Raw genomic sequence first — 19,915 nt, forward strand, 5'->3', positions numbered from 1 at the left:
TCTGTTGCTATCAAGAAAGCTTTCTGGAAAAGAAAGAATTTGAGCTGAGCTTTGAAGCAGGAAGAATTTAAATACAGGTGCAGAAAAATATTCTAAACACTGGGAATGAAAAATGTGAACATGTAAGACAGTGTATGGTAGGCTTTAGGCTTCCCAGTGGCTCAGTGGTAAAGAATCTACCTGAAATACAGGAAACATGCGAGATGCGAGTTGGAACCCTAGGTCAGAAAGATCCCCTGGAGGAGGGCATGGTACCCCACTCCAGTATTCTTGCCTGGAGAATGCTATGGACAGAGAAGCCTGATGGGTTACAGTCCATGGCATCACAAAGAGTTGGACATGACTGAAGTGACTAAGCACACACATGCACACACATGGTAGGTTTTGGTTTTAAGAATTCTCTGTGTGTTTGGGCATGAGGGCACTTGGAAAGAAATTGAAGGAGGTGTCTGGAAAATTAGCTTCATACTTGATCTTGAAGAAATCTAAGTTATGATAAGGACCCTAGGCTTTGTTAATCAGTGTAGTTACTGTCAGGTTTTGAGCAGCGGCTGTATGCTATGCTTACTTAGTTGCTTTCTCCAGCCTTTATACTCACTAATAGGAGTCATGCATTGGTAGGTGACCTGGGATATCAGAGAGAATGGATGGGAGCAAGGGAGAGGAGAGACAGGAAACCCACCAAAGTCTGTTCCCTTAAGTGAAGTGAGAGGATGAGAGTCTCTATCCAGGTAGAGGTGGTGGGAAAGTAGAAGTTATGACTGCACTGGGTAAAGAATCTCTGCAGCCTACAGTCTGACTTAGCAGATGCTGCAATTATGGATGCAAAACATTTTCCATTACAGTTCTCACTTTTGGCTGCTCACAGTTACTTATGATCTCAATTTCTGAAGGGTAATCTCAGATCCAAGGCAGTTTTTGGAAATATTTTGGGAAAGATTCCATCTGCATCACATAAAAAAAAAAATCAAAACCACATTTCTATAGGGAGGAAAAAAGAAGGAAAAAAATGTTTGTTTGTTTTTTTTAAGTATCCAACATGAAAATCTTCTTTTAATAAGTCACACTCACATTCCCTTAAGCTGGTTACAAAATAAGAAGTAAGATTTGGTGGATTTCATTCCAACCAACAGTTTAAAACAAACAGCAATTTAATTTTTTATTTTGTTTTTATTGTTTTGTTTTGTTTTAAGACTACTGAAGCCTGACCTTGAGTAAGCTTCTGAAATGAATAGTTGATATTAATAGGACTCTTTCCTTCCCAGAGGAACCTGGAACCTTCTGAGCTTGGGGTCCAGGGTCTTGGGGTCTAGAGTCCTGACAAAGAATTCCCTCCATTAAGTTGGAACTGCCATATGTCTTAAATTCAGAAGGTAGTTTTGGCAGATGGATAAGAGAGATGTGTTGGAAACAAAGACCCTCCAGCTTGGAAGAAATGTTAAAGGTCATCAGCTTCCAACTTTTCATTCTAGGGATAATGAAACTCAGTTAAGAAGATTAAACAACTTGCCCAAAGTCCAATATTAATTTATTACAGAACCAGAACTATAACATGAAGTTTCTTTATTTCCAGATTATGTCACTCTTATGTTTAAAATTATTCATCACTCCACATACTGCCCAAAGCAGGATGTCAGAAGTGCTTTCCATACTCAGTGGCTAGCAGTTGACAGGATGCTGGGAGTAGAAGATGTGGATCCTTGGGATCATATGAAAAATGCTGAGACTTCTTTAAATATACACAGTCTATAAAGTTCTGCTGGCAAAATTTTCTCTTCCTCCACTCTCATAACCCCTTCCACAAGCTATTTCTCTATCACTTCTTGTGACTTGCAGAGTTGCCCTTAATAGTCATTTCCATTTTAACTTAATTTCACCTTCTACCTCCTAATCTTTCTCCCCCTAATCTCATGCCCCAATCCCATCAAATCAAGATAATATGTAAATACTTCCAATTCAAGAGTGACTGCTTACCTAGAGATTTTTAGAGATTTTTCCACAATGATGGGAGGATGACATTGTAAGCATATAGGCATGACGTTGAAAGTTTATAGGCATCAACTTTTCGAATAGTTTGGAGACTGACTTCCTAGACAATATAGGTAAAAACAAGAATATAATGAATAGACTTTACATGAATCATTTCTCATTACTGCATCATGAATTCCCCTGCCACAAATTGTTAAGTACTGAAGGGCCTTAAAGAATATAAATGAAAACATATAATATCATGCTAGTTCCTCTTTGTTGAGGTGGAAAAATAATGTATCTATCAATGATGCATAAAAACTAACTACATCACTGGGAGTGGACAAGACAAGGAAATTCATTACTGCAATTTTGGTGGTCTGTGTTCATTAATGCAAGAACTGAATAAGCAAAGAAACAAAGGTATGTGAAGACTATGAAGCAGCACAGCATGCCAGGTTCTGGAAGTATTTTCACATGCCATATCTCATTTAACATTCACTCCAAATCTTAGTGGTAGGTTTTTAATTGTAACACTTCACTTTTAAAATTTTTAGTAAAAAATCAGGGAAAGGAAGAATTGTCCCTAAATTGGTGAAGGACAAAGAGGAGACTCAACACTAAGTTTATTTTATTGAAAATGTCATGTTCTCTCTTCTAAACCCTGATGCCTCCTAGATCAAGTCTGTAGGTTCAAATTGTAATAGTTATTGGGCACTTCTTACAGTCTAGGCACTATTTTAAGTGCTTTGCATGTTCAGTTCCTTTCATCTTCTTAACCACCCCCATGAGGTTAGTACTATTATTTTCTCCTTTTGCAATTGAGGAAACCAAGGCACAGGGTAGTTAAATAATATGACCCCAATTGGCTTTTACATGACAGCTGCACCATGATTTAAAACCAGATACTCTGGCTCCAGAGCATGAATTTTTCACCATTAGGCCATAGCACCTCACTTAATTTTCTTCCATTTTGCTCTGTTCCATTCTATTATTTTCCATACTAGGGCTTCCCTGGTATGTGAGCTGGTAAAGAATCCACCTGCAATGCAGGAGACCCTGGTTTGATTCCTGGGCCAGGAAAATCCCCTGGAGAAGGGATGGGCTACCCACTCCAGTATTCTTGGACTTCCATGGTGGCTCAGACGGTAAAGAATCTGCCTGCAATGCAGGAGACCTGGATTGGGAAGATACCCTGGAGGAGGGCATGGCAACCCACTCCAGTATTCTTGCCTGGAGAATCCCCATGGATAGAGGAGCCTGGAGGGCTACAATCCATGGGGTCACAAACAGTCAAATGTGTCTAAGTACAGTACATAGCACCTTTCCATTTATCCTTTTCTATTCTTTTCTTCCCTCACTCCTCTCTTACATCCTGCTTTCTTTCCCTCTCTCTTAATTTTTCCTCCAAACATTCACTGAATATCTACAATGTGCAAGAGATTGTCATTCATAAGATGAATGACATAAGGTTAAAGAACCAAGAGGGGGAGACACATAACTATCATTTTAAGACAAGGGTGCCAGCTCTCACTGCTACTATTCAACATAGTTTTGGAAGTTTTAGCCACAGCAATCAGAGAAGAAAAATGAATAAAAGAAATCTAGATTGGAAAAGAAGAAATAAAACTCTCACTGTTTGCAGATGATATGATCCTCTACATAGAAAACCCTAAAGACACCACCAGAAACTTACTAGAGCTAATCAATGAATACAGTAATGTTGCAGGATATAAAATTAACACATAGAAATCCCTTGCATTCCTATACACTAACAATGAGAAAACAGAGAGAGAAATTAAGGAAACAATTCCATTCACCATTGCAACAAAAAGAATAAAATACTTAGGAATAAATCTACCTAAAGAAACAAAAGATATGTATAAAACTATAAAACACTGATGAAAGAAATCAAAGATGACACAAATAGATGGAGAAATATACCGTGATCATGGATCGGAAGAATCAATACAGTGAAAATGAGTATACTACCCAAAGCAATCTATAGATTCAATGCAATCCCTATCAATGTACTAACGATATTTTCAGAGAACTAGAACAAATAATTTCATAATTTGTATGGAAATACAAAAAACCTCAAATAGACAAAGCAATCTTGAGAAGGAAGAATGGAACTGGAGGAATCAACCTGCCTGACTTCAGGCTCTACTACAAAGCTTGAATCATCAAGACAGTACTGGCACAAAGACAGAAATATAGATCAATGGAGCAAAATAGAAAGCCCAGAGATAAATCCATGCACCTATGGATGCCTTATCTTTGACAAAGGAGGCAAGAATATACAATGGAGAAAAGACAATCTCTTTAACAAGTGGTGCTGGGAAAACTGGTCAACCACTTGTAGAAGAATGAAACTCAAACACTTTCTAACACCGTACACAAAAATAAGCTCAAATGGATTAAAGATCTAAATGTAAGATCAGAAACCATAAAACTCCTACAGGAAAACATAGGCAAAACACTCTCTGACATAAAACACAGCAGGATCCTCTATGACCCAGAGTAATGGAAATAAAAGCAAAAGTAAATAAATGGAACCTAATTAAGCTTAAAAGTTTTTGCACAATGTAGGATATTATAAGCAAGATGAAAAGACAGCCTTCATACTGGGAGAAAATAATAGCAAATGAAGGAACTGACCAAGAATTAATCTCAAAAATATATAAGCAGCTCATGCAGCTCAATTCCAGAAAAATAAACAACCCAATTAAAAAGTGGGCCAAAGAACTAGACACTTCTCCAAAGAAGACATACAGATGGATAACAAACACATGAAAAGATGCTCAATATCACTCATTATCAGAGAAATGCAAATCAAAACCACAATGAGGTACCATCTCACACCAGTCAGAATGGCTGCTATTAAAAAGTCTACAAACAATAAATACTGGAGAGGGTGTGGAGAAAAGGGAACTTTCTTACACTGTTGATGGGAATGCAAACTAGTACAGCCACTATGGAGAACAGTGTGGAGATTCTTTTAAAAACTGGAAATAGAACTGCCATACAACTCAGCAATCCCACTGCTGGGCGTATGCACTGAGGAAGCCAGAATTGAAAGAGACCCGTGTACCCCAATGTTCATCACAGCACTGTTCACAATAGCTAGGACATGGAAGCAACCTAGATGTCCATTGACAGATGAATGGATAAGAAAGCTGTGGTGCATATACACTATGGAATATTACTCAGCTATTAAAAAGAATGCATTTGAATCAGTTCAAATGAGGTGGATGAAACTGGAGCCTATTATACAGAGTGAAGTAAGTCAGAAAGAAAACCACCAATACAGTATAATAGCACATATATATGGAATTTAGATGATGGTAACGATGACCCTATATGCGAGACAGCAAAAGAGAAACAGATGTAAATAACAGACTTTTGGACTCTGTAGGAGAAGGTGAGGGTGGGATAATTTGAGAGAATAGCATTGAAACATGTATATTGCCAAATGTGAAATAGATCGCCAGTCCAGGTTCTATGCATGACACAGGGCGCTCAGGGCCAGTGCACTAGGACAACCTTGAGGGATGGGATGGGGAGGAAGGTGGGAAGGGGGTGAAGGATGGGGACACATGTACACCCATGGCTGATTCATGTGAATGTATGGCAAAAACCACTACAATATTGTAAATAATTAACCTCCAATTAAAATAAATTAATTTACAAAAAAAGAAAAAGAAAAAAAATGAGTGTCATAAATACAAATACAGAAATATATATCCATAGATACATCATACACATGCATGGGCAAAACTGGAACTATCATCTGATTTCCTGCTTTTTTGTCCTCCCACATCAAGTCATGTTTTATTCCCAGAATAGAGGCAAGAACTAGTCTGTCAAAATGCTAAGTCAGATCATGTCACTTCCTCTCTTCCAAATTGTCCAAAGCCTTCAGATATCACTTAGAGCAGAAGCCAAAATTCTTCAGTAGCTGCAAAGTCTTGTAAGATCTGAACCTCATTATTCCATTTTATGTAACTCTTGCTGCTTCAGCCACACTGGCCACCTCGATATTCCTTGTACTTGTGAAGCCTGCTTTGATGTTAGCCTCTTTGCCCTTGCTCTTCTCTGAAATGCCCTTCTCCCAAACACATCTGCCTGGTTTATTCCCTTCTTTCTTTTTAGGCCTTTGCTCCAATATCAACTTCTCAGTGAGGCCCCTTCTGATGACCCAATTTGAAGCCGAACTCCACCCTACACTTTGCTGCTTTGTTGTCCTATACAGCACTGACCACCATGGAAGTCATTATTTACTTTGCATTTATTACATTATTTACTTTGCATCTTGTCATCATCCAACCCAACCCATTCCCATAAAATAATTATATTCTATATATTCTATTTTAAAATCCCTTAAATAGCAAAGGGATTTTTATCTGTTTTGTGTGCTTATGCATCCCTAACACCTAGAATAATGTTTGCCATATGGTCGTTTACTAAATTATTTATTTTATTCATGAAAAAATATTTAATAGGGGAGGAAAGGAAACAGAAATACTTGGAAAATTCCTCACAGAGATGGAGACATTTGAATTGATTGTTGAATAATGAGTAAGCAATCTGTTGACTAGATAAGGGTGAGGAGGAAGCATTTATATAAAGACAGGAAGACACAGACATAGAGAACAGACTTGTGGACTCGAAGGGGTAGGGACGGAAGGAGAGGGTGGGTTGTGTGGAGAGAGTAACATGGAAACATTCATTGAGTTCAGTTCAGTTCAGTCGCTCAGTCATGTCCGACTCCATGCGACCCCATGAATCACAGCACGCCAGGCCTCCCTGTCCATCACCAACTCCCGGAGTTTACTCAAATTCATGCCCATCGAGTCAGTGATGCCATCCAGCCATCTCATACTCTGTTGTCCCCTTCTCCTCCTGCCCACAATCCCTCCCAGCATCAGGGTCTTTTCCAAAAAGTCAGCTCTTCGCATGAGGTGGCCAAAGTATTGGAGTTTCAGCTTCAGCATCAGTCCTTCCAACGAACACCCAGGACTGATCTCCTTTAGGATGGACTGGTTGGATCTCCTTGCAGTCCAAATTCATAATCATATGTAAAATAGAGAGCCAATGAAAATTCGCTGTATAACTCAGGGAATTCAAACCGGGGCTTGGTAACAGCCTCCTCGAGGGGTGGGATGGGGAGGGAGGTGGGATAGAGGTTCAAGAGGGAGGGTACATGAGTAAACCTATGGCTGATTCATGTTGATGTTTGGTAGAAACAAACACAATACTGTAAAGCAATTACCCTTCAATTAAAAATAAATTTTAAAAAAGACAATGGAAGGACACTTAGTACATATAATACATATAAGGAACCCATCTATGACATGTATGTCTTTATAAAACACATTAATAAATATAGATGGAAGATACAAAAACTACATAAATAAATAACACGACTGACTTAGGGGACTGTAAGTAATATGTCATGACTAGATTTGAATGTGGAATGGTAGGAACTGAAGTGAGAGAAAGAGAAGGCCATATACGTGATGGATAGGAACATCATTATTGTGGTGACATGACATTGCTGATGAGTTGTAATCATGAGAGTGACTTGATATGATCTTTATATGTCACAAGGTACAACCTATTTTTTTTTTTGAAATATGAAAGTGAAAAAGTGAAAATGTTAGTCGCTCAGTTGTGTCCGACTCTTTGCAACCCCATGGACTGTAGCCCACCAGCGTCCTCTATCCATAGAATTCTCCAGGCAAGAATACTGGAGTGGGTAGCCATTCCCTTCTCCATGAGATCTTCTCAACTCAGGAATCAAAGCCAGGTTTCCTGCATTGCAGGCAGATTCCTTACAGTCTGAGACACAAAGAAACTAAATATAGTTTTCTAAAATATAGTAAATGAAGAGATATTGACACAGCTTAAGAATAAACAAAACAACATATATTTTAGCACTTACAATGTGAACTAGGACAATGACTGGAAATCGAGTGAAAGGAATGGATTTGATTGCCATTGAAAATAGAGAACATTCATGAAATCATGATCAATCAGCAAGGAGATTGTGTAAGGAGTGTTAGGAAAAAGGGGAGTCTAAAGGTAATGCCCAGATCTTAGGCTTGATAACCTGATGGATCTAGAGAGAAGAGGAAAAGAGTAAGCTAGGCATAATTAGTTCTGAATGAGTCATGTTGCATTGAAAGTACTTGTATTATATTCAGAGGATCACTGGGTAGGACAAAAAGAGTTGAATAGTTTTCTGATTAATCTGGAATGAACTGAGACCCACTACAAATAATGCAGCTCCATTAATTCATCTTGCACTAATGTGAGAATTGCCTAAGCCCATTTTGGAAGACTTTCAGTTTTACTGTATCTAGTAAACCTACATTATAATCACCAGAGATGCTTGCTAGTGATGCAGATTCCATAGGTCTAGCTTTGAATTGGCATTATTAACAAGCAGTTTTATGATCCATGCCATATAGGGCCACCCAAGATGGACAGGTCATGATGCAGAGTTCTGACAAAACGTGGTCCAATGAGAAAGGAATGGCAAACCACTTCAGTATTCTTGCCTTGAGAACCACATGAACAGTATGAAAGTGCAAAAATATATGACACTGAAGGATGAAATACCCAGGTCCGTAGGTGCCCAATAAGCTACTGGAGAAGAGTGGAGAAATAGCTCCAGAAAGAATGAAGTGGCTGAGTCAAAGCAAAAACAATGCCAAGTTGTGGACATGACTGGTGATGGGAGTAAAGTCCGATGCTGTAAAGAACAATATTGCATAGGAACCTGGAATGTTAGGTCCATGAATCAAGGAAAATTGGAAATGGCAAGAGTGAACATAGATATTTTAGGAATAAGTGAAGTAAAATGGACTGGAATGGGTGACTTTAATTCAAATGACCATTATATCTACTACTGTGGGCAAGAATCCCTTAGAAAAAATGGAGTAGCCCTCACAGTCAACAAGAGTCTGAAATGCAGACTCTTACTTGGGTGCAATCTCAAAAATGACAGAACATTCTCATTCATTTCCAAGGCAAACCATTCAATATCACAGTAATCCAAGCCTATGTTCAAACACTAATGCTGAAGAAGATGAAGTTGAATGGTTCTGTGATGACCTACAAGATCTAGAAAAAGATGTCCTTTTCATTATAGGAAACTAGAATACAAAATTAGGAAGCCAAGAAATACCTGAAGTAACAGGCAAGTTCGGCCTTGGAGTACAAAATGAAGCAGGGCAAATGCTAATAGAGTTTTGCCAAGAGAACACACTGGTCATAGCAAACACCTTCTTCCAAAAACACAAGAGAAGACTCTACACATGGACATCACCAGGCAGTCAATACCAAAAAATGATTGCTTATATTATTTGTAGTCAAAGAAGAAGAAGCTCTATAAAGTCAGCAAAAACAATACCATGAGCTGACTGTGGCTCAGATTATGAACTCCTCATTGCCAAATTCAGACTTAAATTGTAAAAAGTAGGGAAAACCACCAGACCATTCAGGTATGACCTAAACCAAATCCCTTCTGATTACACAGTGAAAGTGACAAACAGATTCAAGGGATTAGACCTGATAGACAGAATGTCTGAAGAACTATGGGCAGAGATTCTTAACATTGTACAGGAGATGGTGATCACGACCATCCCCAAGAAAAAGAAATGCAAAAAGGCAAAGTGGTTTTCTGAGGAGGTCTTACAAAGAGCTGAGAAAAGAAGAGAAGTGAAAGGCAAAGGAGAATAGGAAAGATATATCCATCTGAATGCAGAGTTCCAAAGAATAGCAAGGCAAGATAAGAAAGCCTTCCTAAATGATCAATGCAAAGAAATAGAGGAAAGCAGTAGAATGGAAAAGACTAGAGATCTTTTCAAAAAAATTAAAGATATTAAGGGAACATTTCTTACGAAGATGGGCACAATTATGGACAGAAATGGTATGGACCTAACAGAAGCAGAAGATATTAAGAAGAGGTCGCAAGAATACACAGAAGAACTATATAAAAAAGATCTTGATGACTCAGATAACCACAATGGTGTGATTACTTCACTTGAATATGAAGTCAAGTGGGCCTTAGGAAGCATCTCTATGAACAAATCTAGTGGAGGTGCTGGAATTCAAGTTGAGCTATTTCAAATCCTAAAAGATGATGCTATTAAAGTGCTGCACTCAATATACCAGCAAATTTGGAAAACTCAGCAGTGGCCAGAGTACTGGAAAAGTTCAGTTTTCATTCCAATCCCAAAGAAAGACAATGCCAAAGAATGTTCAAACTACCACACAAGTGCACTCATCTCACACACTAGCAAAGTAATGCTCAAAATTCTCCAAGCCAGGCTTCAACGGTACATGAACTAAGAACTTCCAAATGTTCACACTGGATTTAGAAAAGGCAGAGGAATTAGAGATCAAATTGCCAACATCTGTTGGATCATAGAAAAGGCAAGAGAATTCCAGAAAAACATCTACTTCTTCATTGACTACACTAAAGCCTTTGACTGTGTGGATCAGAACAAACTGTGGAAAATTATTAAAGAAATGGGAATACCAGACCACCTTATCTGCCTCCTGAGAAATCTGTGTGCAGGTTAAGAAGCAACAGTTAGAACCTTACATAGAACAAATGTCTGGTTCCAACCTGGAAAAGGAGTAATTCAAGGCTGAATATTGTCACTCTGCATGTTTAACTTATATGTGGTGTACATCAAGCAAAATGTCAGACTGGATGAAGCATAAGTTGAAATCAAGATTGCCATGAGGAATATCAGCAATCAGATATGTAGATGACATCACCCTTATGGCAGAAAGTGAAGAAGAAATAAAGAGCCTCTTGATGAAGATGAAAAAGGGGAGTGAAAAAGCTGACTTAAAACTCAGCATTCACAAAACTAGGATTACAGCATCCAGTCCCATCACTTCATAGCAAATAGGTGGGGAAACATGGAAACAGTGACAGACTTTATTTTCTTGGGCTCCAAAATCACTGCAGGTAGTGATTGCAGTCATGAAATTAAAAGATGCTTGCTCCTTGAAAGAAAAGCTATGAACAATCTAGACAGCATATTAAAAAGCAGAGGCATTACTTTGCTGACAGAGTCCCATCTATTCAAAGCTATGGTTTCTCTAGTAGTCATGTATGGATGTGAGAGTTGAACCATAAAAAAAGCTTAGCACCAATGAATTGATGCTTTTGAACCATGGTGCTAGAGACTTTTGAGAGCCCCATGGACTGCAAGGAGATCAAACCAATCAATCCTAAAGGAAATCAACCCTGAATATTCATAGGAAAGACTGATGCTGATGCTGCAGTACTTTGACCACCTGATGCAAAGAGCTAATTCATTTGAAAAGACCCTGATGCTGGGAAAGATTGAAGGCAGGAGGAGAAGGGGATGACTACAGATGAGATGGTTGGATGGCATCACAGACTTAATGGACATGAGTTTGAGCAAGCTCCAGGCGTTGGTGATGGACAGGGAAGCCTGGCATGCTGCAGTCCATGGGGCTGCAAAGAGTTGGCTACAACTGAGCAACTGAAATGAGAGAGTACTTTTAGGTGATTTTGATGCTGGTAGTTCACGGACCATATTCAGGGAAATGTTGATTTAGACAAAACTGAAATTGATAATAATGGCTGAAGGTTGATCATCTGCAGCATGATGTGTGACTCCTCCCCATCAGTCTGTATCCTGCTAATTTATCAAAACTTTCTGGCCCACTTCTTATACACCTTCCTTATGTTTAATTAGCATCTATTGAGCAGACTTTGCATTAATTGTCACATTTAACTCTCACAGCCATGAAAGGTAGGTATTTGCTACATTCTGAAGAGAAAGGAACTGAGCTCAGAGACTTTCGATAGCATACCCGAGATCCTTGAATTAATCAGTAATAATAGAGAATCATTCTTTCACTATCTGATTCCAAGACTTGCACCCTTTCCACTGTGGCATGGCACTTCCTCCATAAAGCCTTACTGGTGAGTTGCTTCCTTTTTAAAAAAGCTTAAACGCCACAGATTTCAGCACTATTTAACATGTACTACGGTGCATCTGGGCTTCCCAGGTGGCGCTCGTGGTAAAGAGCTGCCGGCCAGGGCAGGAGATTTAAGAGATGCAGGTTCTATCCTTGGGTCAGCAAGATCCCCTGGAGTAGGACATGACAACCCACTCCAGTATTCTTGTCTAGAGAATCCAATGGACAGAGGAGTCTGGTGGACTAGTCCGTGGGGTCACAAAGGGTCCGACACAACTGAAGCAACTACATGGTGCATTATTTACTAACTAATTTCCACATATTAAATATACCCTTAACTCTACATTCTACAACCACAGACTCTCCTTTAGTTTTCTGACCATCCCAAAGGGCCAGGCACTCATAATGGTATTTAGTAGGAGTTCAACAAATGATGTACTTCACTTTCACTTTCTTTCTTTTTCAACACTGTACTCAATTCCCCTGAGGTTTCTGCCGGCTGCTCCAAGGGGTGGAAGATGCAGACTTCCTATGTGCTCTTGGGTGACTCACTGTCTTAAATCCTCCTTTATAACATGAGAAAACTCATACAATTTTTTGGCACTTGAGTTACAGGAATTTTGGGAAGGGTAATGATGATGCTGTGGTAAACCTGCAGTGAATCAAAGTAAAGATATTAATTTGTAAGTAGAATATTAATTACTTATTAAGGAGGGATAGTACTGTTTTCAAAAAAGAGAGAGAGAGAGATTTCTAAGTCTCTTTGCCAGAAAATTAACAGGTACTTCCTGTTCTCAGAAAATCCATTTACTTCCCCCAGGACCAGGATGGGTTTAGTGTGCTCAGATCTTCTGATAAGCAAAACAAGGTCTGGTGCAGAGACAAAGGGTCAAGCTGCAGGGTGGTCATAGAAAGCAATGCTAGGATCCTATAGGCCCAGAGGCTGGCCTCTCACTCCTTATCACTCAGCCCAGGGCAGAATCAAAAATCAATTGTACCATGAGAGATGAGTTCAGTGTCTCAATTGATACAAACACAACTTGCCACAAAGATTCCACCCTGGCTCACCAGGGGCTCAAGAAGGTAACAGGAATAGTAGTAGTAGTGTTAGTTACTCAGTCGTGTCTGACTCTTTGCAACCCCATAGACTGCAGCCTGCCAGGCTACACTCTCCATGGGATTCTCCAGGCAAGAATACTGGAGTGGATTGCCATTCCCTTATCCAGAGGATCTTCCAGACCCAGGGATTGAACCTGGGTCTCCTGCATTGCAGGCAGATTCTTTACTGTCTGAGCTACAGGGAAGCTAAGGACCAGATTTTTACTGAATCAGAACCAGAAAGAGTGATTGTAACATCTCATAAAAACTGAGGAACATTAAAGTAGGGTAAGAGATCGGAGACTTGCAATTTTGCTTTAAATTTGAGGAAATTAGATCTAAGGAAGCCTTTCCACTTTCAATCAATTTAGAAATCATCCCTCCAGAACCATAAGAAGAAGAAAAAAAAAAAAACAGCTAGGCAAAATATAAAGGTAGGAATCCTCTTAAACTTAGAGGAAAATGGCAAGTTTTAGGTTCTTGTAAATGGGAGGAGAAACCATTCAAGACAGTAAGTAATTCATAGCACTAATCTCATCAGGAGGGCACCACCCACATGACATCATTTTAACTTAATACTTCCAAAAGGCCACAACTCCTAAGAGCATCATTTTGAAGGGTAGGGCTTTGTGGGTACAAATATTTAGCCCATAACAAAAACTGAGCTGATAGGGGACACTTTATTCAAAGTTGGAAAGTCAGGTAAATTTGAGATGCAGAAAGAAATAGTTATCTGTAATGGACAGTATATAGATTTATTGAAAATAGCTACCCTAGGACCTATGAGGAGTGGAAAAGAATGATATAGAAAATTTCATACACCAATGACATGACAAAGCAGAGTGTTTTCCTTTATGTGCAATTGGCTGTGCATATTAATGCATTTCAAATTGGAGCCCCATTGTATATTACCTGTAGGTTGTTGGATATTGTTATACTTACCAAAATTCCTTTGTTGTCATTCCCTGGAGTGGGTTTGTCTTTCTCTATCATTTCCATTGCAAAATCATGAGTCCATAAGCATTCCAGGTGTTATCATTATTGTATACTGGACCAAATTAGGCCCTATCTGAAAATTTTAAGTGCCATTGTGGTATATTGAGTGAACAAAGAAGATACACAATATCCCCAACAGCTTCTGACTTCAGCCAAGCTTATTGAAACTGGAATATGCAACATTGAACATGTCAAACTCATATTAAAAGTGTATTCTTTCAAGATGAATAGAACACCAACCAAAAGGAATTCAAAATGCTGAGAAGATTTAAGAATTCAAGACTATGGTAAATAGTAGAAGCAAAAAGATTTACATGTTTATAAACATGATGTAAACATGATGGTTTAAAAGACAAACTTTAGAGAAAATAGATTTTGCATAAGATTGCAAATGAAATTACAGCAAAATGCATCCTCCATTAGAAGGTGGTCCAAGAGACTTGTCCCCCTCTAGGTTCACTGCCTATAGTTTAAGAATAATTAATACATTGTAAACGTTTTAAGAATTATTAGAGGGGTGCATAAGTGTGATTCTCTGTGTGTTCTGTTCGTGTGTGTGTACCTGTGTGTGCATGAATGTTCTTTGCAATAAAGAAGAAAACACAAAGAAGAGTTACCTGGAAGGGAAAAAAAAAATGAGAGGCAGAAAACTTTTAACATGTAACAAATATTCAAATAGGTAAATGATATATAGTCATCAGAGCTCCTCATTTTGCACATTTGATGACAAGATCAGTATTATTTAATCCTAAATAAGACACGATCACACTTTATCAATCTGTAATGAAAGACAATTAACATAGAAATGTAGCAGGGGGGAATTTTTTTCCATCTGGAACCAACGTTTCTTAGAAAGGCCACAGTCTTGGTTTAAAAAATGCTCTGGTAAACATTGGGGCAAAAAGCTAAAAATCTTGAGTCAAAGCTTACTAAAAGATAAAAAGTCAAAGTATATACTTAAACTGTTTTTAAGAATAAACAGTAAAAAAAAATTCAGGAACAAGAGAAATGGTCAAAAGTCTGTGATCAGAAAAAGCCAGTAGATTATTTTTGAGAATAATTAATAAATTTTATTGAATTTCCCAGGTGGCTCAGATGGTAAAGAATCCAGCCTGCCAATGCAAGAGAGACAGGTTCAATATGTGGGTAGGTAGATTCCCCGGAGAAGGAAATGGCAACCCACTCTAGTATTTGTGCCTGGGAAATCCCATGGACAGAGGAGCCTGGTGGGCTACAGTCCATCAGGTTGCAAAAGAGTCAGACACACCTTAGTGACTCAACAACAGTAGAATTTATTGCTTCAGTATAGTTTTAGACTTCAAGATACATTCACCCCTCACCTCAGCATAGTTTCCCTTATTACCAATATCTTGCATTAGAATAATGCTTGACATTTGTAGTCTTTATCATTAATGAAAACGTATTGGTACAATATTGCTAACTATCAGTTCAGTTCAGTTCAGTCACTCAGCCATGTTCGACTCTTTGCGACCCCATGAACCGCAGCACGTTAGGCCTCCCTGTCCATCACCACCGAAGCCCATGTCCATCAAGTCGGTGATGCCATCCAACCATCTCATCCTCTGTCGTCCCGTTCTCCTCCTGCCCTCAATCTTTCCCAGCATCAGGCTCTTTTCAAATGAGTCAGCTCTTCACATCAAGTGGCCAAAGTATTGGAGTTTCAGCTTCAGCATCAGTCATTCCAATGAACACCCAGGACTGATCTCCTTTAGGATGGCCTGGTTGGATCTCCTTGCAGTCCAAGGGACTCTCAAGAGTCTCTCCAGCACCACAGTTCAAAAGCATCAATTCTTCTGCACTCAGCTTTCTTTATAGTCCAACTTTCACATCCATACATGACCACTGGAAAAACCATAGCCTTGACTAGACGAACCTTTGTTGGCAAAGTAATGTCTCTTATAGTCCATCATTTACATTAAGGTTCACTTCTGTGTTAAATATTTTTTGGATTTTGATGAAAGCATAATAACCTAAATCCATCATCACAGTTTCATGTTAAAAAAATTTCACCACCCCTCAAATCCCTTGTGCTTCACCTATTCATCCCTTTGTTCCTACCCTCCCTTCAACCCACCACAACCTTTTAGAAGTGAATACGGTGTCTTACTCGTCTTGGCACCTCTAGTATGTCTAGCACTGTGTCTGATTTATAGTTGCCACTTGTGTGTGCACTCTCAGTCACTCAATCGTGTCTGACTCTCTGTGACCCTATGGACTATAGCCTGCCAGGCTACTCTGTCCTTGGGATTTCCCAGGCAAGAGTACTGGAATGAGTTGTCATTTCCTTCTCCAGGGATCAAACTCTGTCTTCTGCCTTGGCAGGCAGATTCTTTACCACTGAGCCACGTGGGAAGCCCATGGTTGCCACTCATATATCTTTAAAATGAATCAAACTCAAACAAATGCAGGCTTAAGGCAGGTCTTGAAAAGTAACAATAATTAACACGAGGGATTTGGACACCAAAGGGATCAAAGACTGCTCCAGATCGGGCCCTCTGGAAAGCAGATGTCAAAACAAGCACAGTAGATGTACTGGAGGGACAATGCTTGCAAAAGATAGGGGAGAAGGAGCAGAAGCAGGCAGGGAAATGTTTAGATCACAAAGAAAGAGAAATGCCTGTGAAAACAGATAGTAGGGAAGAACGCCAGGCAGGAACAGCCCAGACTAAAGTGCAGCTCTGGCATCTCAGCCAATCCAACAGGGAGACCCAGAGCAAATAATCTATTAATATTAGAAGATTTCCACATTGCACAGAAATGCAGACCCTTAACCTTCACCACACTTAGGCATTGGCTAGTGCTGTGTAGGGAGATGGTGTTTGGCTCCAGTGCTTCACTGGATCCAGAAGGCAATGCAGCAATAAGCTGTCAACTGACTGCCCTTTATTTAACAGGCCCTGTCTCAAAAACAGATCTGAGTGGCATTTCACCATGACTGCTACAGACACTTAGGACAAGAGAGAAGAGCTAGGAAGCTTCTTCTTTATCCAAAGTCAGTTCATCCTGGTGTGGCTTTATTATGCTGTTGAAAATACCTTGGATTTCAAAAATTTCAGAGTAAGACATTCTGAAAGTTGCATATATAAATATGCTCCTTAACTAAATATGAATTTATTTATTGTTTTCAATTATGACTTCCAACCTCTTTAAAATAGAATATTAAGAGCTAGTTGCCTGCTAATCAATTGCCAGGCAGTTTCCCCACCCACACTGCACTGAAATCTACCCACTTATCTATCCCTTCTTTAATTTTTATGCATGGAAACTTCTCTTGGGTGTTCACTTTCTAAAAATGGAGATGCATAATTTACTTGAAGATCTTAAAGTTGAATATTTATGAAAATATGTCAGTGGAAAGCATGTATTATTAGCAGGATTTAAACTAGGAAGAATGATTCCATTTCTATTGAATAGACAACATCTCTTAAAGTCCCTAAACAAGGAAAAAAGAGAAGTCACGTAGTTTTTCAAGGAAAGCACGTGGACAGTGCATGTGATTTGTGAAACTTCATTTCTTCTCTTTTAGCGCTTTTCACGTTTCTATTTTTCTACCAGCCTTTTAAGTAATAGATATGATTTATGACACATAACTACCTTAAAGTATTTTCTTATAAATGTTTCAATGGCTGTCATAGAAACAGCTGAGAATAATTCATTGTAAAGATCTGGCGTTAATGATCATATGTGAGGTTTATTGCCCTGGAACCTCACGACGGTATTTTCCAGTCATGTTATCATCTTTTATAGAACCCTTTGAATAGGATCATTTGGTTGAATCTGTTATATAACACAAGACTCTAGCTCATGATACAAACTCAACAATTGATTAAACTAGTCTAAGCTATTTATATTAACTGATTTCAAAATACATATTAAAAAGTAATTTTCTAGAATGACTTTCACAAAGTAATGAGAAAAATAAGCTCAAGCTTTTATTTAAGCTGGTGGTATGCTAGTACCCACTCCTGTTTGTTTAATAGTTGTAAATAAAAGGCATCCTTGTGCTCGCTTTGGCAGCACATATACTAAAATTGGAACGATACAGAGAAGATTAGCATGGCCCCTGCGCAAGGATGACACGCAAATTCGTGAAGTGTTCCATATTTTTCTATAGATTAAATGCAATCCCTATCAAGCTACCAACAATATTTTTCACAGAACTAGAACAAATAATTTCACAATTTGTATGGAAATTCAAAAAACCTCGAATAGCCAAAGTAATCTTGAGAAAGAAGAATGGAACTGGAGGAATCAACCTGCCTGACTTCAGACTCTACTACAAAGCCACAGTCATCAAGACAGTATGGTAGGTACTGGCACAAAGACAGAAATATAGATCAATGGAACAGAATAGAAAGCCCAGAGATAAATCCACGAACCTATGGACACCTTATCTTTGGCAAAGGAGGCAAGGATATATGATGGAAAAAAGACAACCTCTTTAACAAGTGGTGCTGGGAAAACTGGTCAACCACTTGTAAAAGAACGAAACTAGAACACTTTCTAACACCATACACAAAAATAAACTCAAAATGGATTAAAGATCTAAATGTAAGACCAGAAACTATAAAACTCCTAGAGAAGAATATAGGCAAAACACTCTCCGACATGAATCACAGCAGGATTCTCTATGACCCACCTCCCAGAATATTGGAAATAAAAGCAAAATAAATAAATGGGACCTAATTAAACTTAAAAGCTTTTGCACAACAAAGGAAACTATATAAGCAAGGTGAAAAGACAGCCCTTAGAATGGAAGAAAATAATAGCAAATGAAGCGACAGACAAAGGATTAATCTCAAAAATATACAAGCAACTCCTGAAGCTCAATTCCAGAAAAATAAATGACCCAATCAAAAAAAATGGGCCAAAGAACTAAACAGACATTTCTCCAAAGAAGACATACAGATGGCTAACAAACACATGAAAAGATGCTCAACATCACTCATTGTTAGAGAAATGCAAATCAAAACCACAATGAGGTGCCATTACACCCCAGTCAGGATGGCTGCTATCCAAAAGTCTACAAGCAATAAATGCTGGAGAGGGTGTGGAGAAAAGGGAACCCTCTTACACTGTTGGTGGGAATGCAAACTAGTACAGCCGCTATGGAGAACAGTGTGGAGATTTCTTAAAAAACTGGAAATAGAACTGCCATATGACCCAGCAATCCCACTTCTGGGCATACACACTGAGGAAACCAGATCTGAAAGAGACACGTTCACTCCAATGTTCATCGCAGCACTGTTTATAATAGCCAAGACATGGAAGCAACCTAGATGCCCATCAGCAGATGAATGGATAAGGAAGCTGTGGTACATATACACCATGGAATATTACTCAGCCGTTAAAAAGAATTCATTTGAATCAGTTCTAATGAGATGGATGAAACTGGAGCCCATTATACAGAGTGAAGTAAGCCAGAAAGATAAAGAACATTACAGTATACTAACACATATATACGGAATTTAGAAAGATGGTAATGATAACCCTATGTGCAAAGTAGAAAAAGAGATACAGATGTACAGAACAGACTTTTGGACTCTGTGGGAGAAGGTGAGGGTGGGATGTTTCGAGAGAACAGCATGAACATTATCTATAGTGAAGCAGATCACCAGCCCAGGTGGGATGCATGAGACAAGTGCCCGGCCCTGGTGCACTGGGAAGACCCAGAGGAATAGGGTGGAGAGGGAGCTGGGAGGGGGGATAGTGATGGGGAATACATGTAACTCCATGGCTGATTCGTGTCAATATACGACAAAACCCACTGCAATGTTGTAAAATGGTTGGCCTCCAACTAATAAAAATAAATGAAAAAAAAATTTTTTTAAAGGCATCCTTAATTAAAATTCCT

The 19,915-nt window shown here is 38.9% G+C and overlaps 1 non-coding gene across 1 annotated transcript; it reads left to right on the top strand.

Annotated features, from left to right (window-relative positions):
- Positions 1–18,062: 18,062 nt before the first annotated feature.
- On the top strand, positions 18,063–18,169 carry LOC122678418. Its single transcript, XR_006336093.1, has one exon. It is a non-coding gene; the product is annotated as a U6 spliceosomal RNA (small nuclear RNA).
- The last annotated feature ends 1,746 nt before the right edge of the window (positions 18,170–19,915 follow it).

The sequence above is a fragment of the Cervus elaphus genome, chromosome 20 (assembly GCF_910594005.1).
Source record: "Cervus elaphus chromosome 20, mCerEla1.1, whole genome shotgun sequence".
Taxonomy (NCBI): domain Eukaryota; kingdom Metazoa; phylum Chordata; class Mammalia; order Artiodactyla; family Cervidae; genus Cervus; species Cervus elaphus.